Here is a 6000-nt window from a genome sequence, read left to right on the forward strand (position 1 = left end):
ACATGTGCTCAAGTCTTGGCTTAGGAGAAAATTACAAACATCTGGTTTCAGAGTAACAGGATTTGATAGTTGTTAAGGGTTGTTAGTAAAAAAGAGAAATTCTTCAGCGAGGCATCAATATATTTTCAAAGACAGTATTGAATGTATTGTTGTAACTTGTCTTAAAGGCTTAACTGGAAAATTAAAAACGTAATAGTTCTCTATTATGGATTGTGTAACTAATTATTTAATTAATTATTTTAAGCAAATTTCAGAACAAAAGCATTTCCTAAAGGAATAGCAATAAAAGAGAAGATCAAGTGGACAATAGAGGAAGAAAAGCAAGACATTGAGGGGTGGGACGAAACACTGTCCCACACTGACGAAACTACTTCTGTCACAAGTAGACAGAAATAAATTGCAGAATCTCTACTGAATAAGCCTCTGGAGATGGCAATTTAATAATAACATGCATTTTTAAACATTTAACACATAAAACAAACATCAAAATATTTTAATAATAAAAGTTAGTTTCAAGATCTATTATGGCTAATGTGTAATTCTCTTGCATAAATTCCTGGTCCTTATATTTTAATTAAGTTTCATTTCTATAATGATGATAACCTAGCAAAAACACAAATCAACAGGAAATCATGGTATGTAGTTCTTGCTTCTTTGGGTGGAGAATATGTATGTATTTTTTATATGGTGTGTGTGTGTGAGAGAGAGTGTGTGTGTTTACTGATAGAAATAGTTTCATAGACTCTAATCACATAAATATAAGATCACAAATATAAATTCTGAGCTTTATATAATACGAAATGGCATGCATTTCATCTTTTCAGCAGGTGTAAAATTTTAAAGAAAATGCATGTAAATATATTTTAAACTGTCTATTGATTTGAATTGTCTGGCCTGAGAGAAAGTTAGATAGATTCAGATTAAATCAAACCACACGAAGCATACTTTAAAGTAATTCTTTTTACTTTGATATTTCTAGCAACATAAAATGTGGGGAAGAAAATTAGAAATGTAAAGTAAAATCTCATTAAAATTTCTAAGAATTGTCAACTTGCCAGCAAAATTGAAATTCATCTTGTGTATGAAAAACATGCCTTTAATATCAAGAAACTAAGATGTGCATTATGACAAAAAATTATATTCAGCAAGTATATTTATTTATAAAAAATACAAAATTATAATTAGTGGTATGTAAATTTCCTTGGAACCTATACCTATTGTCTCTAGTTGTATAATATACAGGGTGATACCAATCTACAGGGAAACAATATCAAACGAAGCCAAATAAAAAAGAAAAACCATGCACTACTGGTCGCTAAGTATTAAAGCTGATGAGATCACTTAGGAGAAGTGCACAACTCAGCTGTATCCTGACTTCCTCCTTAAGTCTCAATATCTTGATATAAAAAGTATGTTCAGGCAGAGGGATCAAAATGGCTGACTAGATACAAGAAGTATGTGTCTGCTACCTGGAGAGAAATCAGAGTAAAAGTAGATACACTTTGAACAGATCATCTAAAAGAAAATGCAAGGATTCATCAGAGAAAAGACAGAAAGTACTAGAATCAAGTAAGGAGAGGGTTTGAGGCAGCTTGCCTGGCCAGAGACTGACTGACTGAGAGTCAAGAGAGGCTGGATATGGGAAGCTGTAAGAGAGAAACTCCCAGGGCACCACACTATGAAAATGGCTTTTACAATCTTGGCTATAGGAGAAACCCTCCACGCACTAGGGCCTCAGGCCTTACAAATGGAGGTACCTAAAGATTGCACAGCGATGTTGCTCCAGAAAGGAACCCATACCAGATCCCATAGGCATCTGACTCTGGATTAGCCTTAGCCGCTAGCCTTAACTATACATTTTCAGACTGTACTTACCAGGGATCCATAGACACAACTACTGCCACTGCACTGCTCCAAAGAGGGAGAGGGTCCCTGAGAGGGTTCTTCCACCCTGCTGTTGAGAATGAAACCTGAGCATTTCCCACAGCTTCCTGCCCAGGTTGCTTTCCTGGGAGGGGTCTAATATGGTTTGGCTCTGTAGACCCACCCAAATCTCAACTTAAATTGTAATCCCCACATGTTGAGGGAGACACCTGGTAGGAGGTGACTGGATCATGGGAGCAGTTTCCCATGCTGTTCTTGTGATAGTGACTGAGTTCTCACAAGATCTGGTTGGTTTTTTTTTTTTTTTTTTTTTTTTTTCTTTTGTTTTGTTTTGTTTTTTTTGTTTTGTTTTGTTTTTTTTTTTTTTTTTTTGAGGCAGAGTCTCGCTCTGTCGCCGGACTGGAGTGGCAGTGGCAGATTTCAGCTCAGCTGCAAGGCCTCCGCTCCTGGGTTACACATTCTCCTCTGCCTCCAGCCTCCCTGAGTAAGCCCTGGGGATCTAACAGGGCGCCCCCCGCCACCCCCTCCGGCCCGCCCTAGTTTTTGTATTTTTGGTAGAGATGGGGTTTCACCGTGTTAGCCAAATTGGCCTCGATCTCCTGACCCTCGTGATCCCGCCGCGTCTCAGGCCTCCCAAAGTGCTGGGATTCACAGGCAATTGAGCCCACCGCAGGCCCGGCCGATCCTGGTTTTTATAAGTGTGTGGCTCTTCCCCTTCACTGTCTATCTCTCTCCAGCCACCTTGGGAAGAAGAAGCCTACTTCCCCGTCACCTTCCACCTTGATTTTAAGTTTCCTGAAGCCTCCCCAGCCATACAGAAATGTGAGTCAATTACACTGCTTTTGCTCATAAATTACCCAGTCTCAGATATTCTTTATAGCAGTGTGAGAACAAATGAATACAGGATCCTGCCCTCTCTGGTCCCAGGCCCAAGGTGCCATTTTGAGAGTTTAACACTGGGCTGCACCTCACCTTTGGGCTGATCTTGGGCTGATGTAGTTGCAGCCACTGCCTAGCCAATGAAGGGCAGATAGTTTTTCTCTACTTATTTTACTATATTTTATTTTAATTTATTGTCATTTTTTCTATTCAACTTTTATTTTAGATTTAGGGGTACATATGCAGGTTTGCTACATGTGTAAATTGTGTGTTGCAGCCATTTAGCGTAGAGATAATTTTGTCAACCAGGTGATGAGCATAGTATCTGATAGGTTTTCAAACTTCACCCTCCTGCCACCTTCTACCCTCAAGTAGGTCACAATGTCTATTGTTCCCTTCTTTTGTGCCATGTGAACTCCATGTGAAACAGACTTGAGAAAAAAATTTTAAAAGAAAAGGTCATTGTATAATGATAAAGGTATTAATTTAGAAAGAGGATATAACAAACCTAAGTAGATATGCAGCCAACATTGAAGAACCCAAATTCATAAAACAAAAATTACTAGACCTAAAAAACAAAGAGACAAACAGAAACACAATAATAGTATAGGAGTTAAATACTCCACACTAGGCAGATCATTGAGACAAAATTAAGCAATAAATATTGGACTTAAATTGGACTTAGACCAAATAGGCATAACCAACAATTACAGAACATTCTACCCAACAACTACAGAACATATATTCCAACAACTACAGAACATATATTGTTTCCATCAACACGTGGAACTTTCTCTGAAATAGGCTGAATGTTAGGCCACAAAGTAAATTTTAACAAGTTTTTAAAAATAAAAATATTATATATCTTCTCAGATTATAAAAGTTAGAAATCAGTACAAGGAAAAGCTTTGGAGGCTATACAAGTACATGCAAATTAAAAAGCATGCTCCTGAATAATCACTGGTTTAAGAAAAAAATTCAGACAAAAACTATAAAACATTTTGAAATGAATGACAATAAAAAATACAACATACCCAAATCTGTAGGATACAGCAAAAGAGGGAAGTTTATAGCATTAGATATCTCCACCAAAGAATCAAAATGTAACAAATTAATAATGTAACATTGTACCTCATGGAACTAGGACAACAAAATCAAACTGAACCCACAGTTAGCAGAAGAAAAAAATAACAGAGATCAGAGCAGAACTAAATTATATAGAGACAAAAACAAAAATGCAAGAGATTCAGGACCCACAACTTGGTTCTTTCGAAGGATAAACAAAGTTAATAAACCACTAGTTAGACTAACTAACAAAAGAGAGAAGATTCAAATAAACACAATCAGAAATGAAAAAGGAGACATTTCAAATGATAACACACAAATACAAAAGATTATTAGAGACTATTATAAACAACTTTACACTCATAAACTAGAAATTAAGGAAATTGGTTAAATTCCCAGAAATGTACAACATCCCAAGATTTCACCAAGAAGAAATAAAACTCCTGAACATGCCATTAATGAGAAGTGGGAATTAATTCATAATAAAACTTCTCCTTCAGGACAAAATAGATTAACAGCCAAATCCTACTAAACATTCAAAGAAGAACTAATAACAATTATTCTAAAACTATTCTAAAAATTAAGGTGGAAATAATTTTTTTCTAGCTAATTATATGAGGCCAGTATCATCTGATACCAAAACCAGACAAAAAAGGATACAACACAAAACAAGAAAACTACAGACCAACACATTTTATGAACATAGATGCAAAGATCCTCAACAAAATACTAGCAGATGAAATACAGCAGTGTGTCAAAAAGATGAAATACCATGATTAGGTGAGATGTACCCCAGGAATGCAAAGATAGTTTAACATGCACACTCGATACATCACAACAACAGACTTAAAAATATAAATAATATGATCCACCCAATAGATGCAGAAAAAAAATTCAATGAAATTAAGGATTTAAAAAAAAGTATCCAAATTGGAAAAGCGGAAGTCAAATCATATTTGATCATGGATAATATGATCTTATATCTCAAAAACCCAAAAGACTCCACCAAAATCTCTTAGATTTGATAAATGAATTAGTGAAGTTTCAGGATACAAAATTAACTTACAGCAATTATTAATGTTTCTATACATTAATAACAATCTAGCCAAAGATCCAAACAAGAAAGCAACCTCATTTGCAATACCTACTTAAAAAAGTGCCTGGGAATATATTTAACAAAGGAGATGAAAGATCTTTATAAGAATAACTACAAAACACTAATGAAACAAATGGTATATGAAATACAAAAATAGAAAACCTCCCACACTCATGGGTTGGAAGAATTAGTATTGTTAAAATGACTATACTGCCCAAAGCATTCTACACATTCAATGCAATCTCTATCAAAATACTAATGCCACTTTTTACATAATTTGGAAAAATAATCTTAACTTCATATGGAAACAGGAAAGATCCCAAATAGCCAAAGAAATCCTAAGCAAAAGTAATAAAACTGGGGTCATCACATTACTTGAGTTTAAATTATATTACAAGTAACTACAAGTAAATTACTACAAGTAATCAAAACAGTGTGGTACTAGTATAAAAATAGACACATAGATCAATGAAACAGAATAGAGAACCCACAAATAAAGCCACATATCTATAACCAACTGATCGTTGACAAAGTTGACCAAAATATAGAATGGAAAAATGACACAATATTCAGTAGGTGGTACTGGAAAAATTGGATAGCCAAATGCAGAAGAGTGAAACTAGACCAATAACTTTCACTTAAGTCATATTAATGACTTAAGTATAAGACATGAAACTATAAAAATCCTAAAAAGAAAACCAAGGAAAATGTCTTCTAGACATTACCCTAGACAAATAACTTATGACCAAGTCCTCAAAAGCACATGCAACAAAACCAAAAATAGACAAATGGACTTAAACTAAAAAGCTTCTGCACAGAAAAACAGACAATCAACAGAGTAGAGACAATCTACAGAATGGGAAAAATATTTGCAGGCTATGCATCTAGTATTTAGAATCTGCAAGGAACTCAAATAACTCAACAAAAAAAGAAGCCCATTAAAAAGTGGGCAAATGCCGGGCGCAGTGGCTCAAGTCTGTAATCCCAGCACTTTGGGAGACCGAGAGGGGCGGATCACGAGGTCAGGAGATCGAGACCATCCTGGCTAACACGGTGAAACCCCGTCTCTACTAAAA

The sequence above is a fragment of the Rhinopithecus bieti genome, unplaced genomic scaffold (assembly GCF_001698545.2).
Source record: "Rhinopithecus bieti isolate Rb0 unplaced genomic scaffold, ASM169854v2 scaffold_2735, whole genome shotgun sequence".
NCBI lineage: Eukaryota > Metazoa > Chordata > Mammalia > Primates > Cercopithecidae > Rhinopithecus > Rhinopithecus bieti.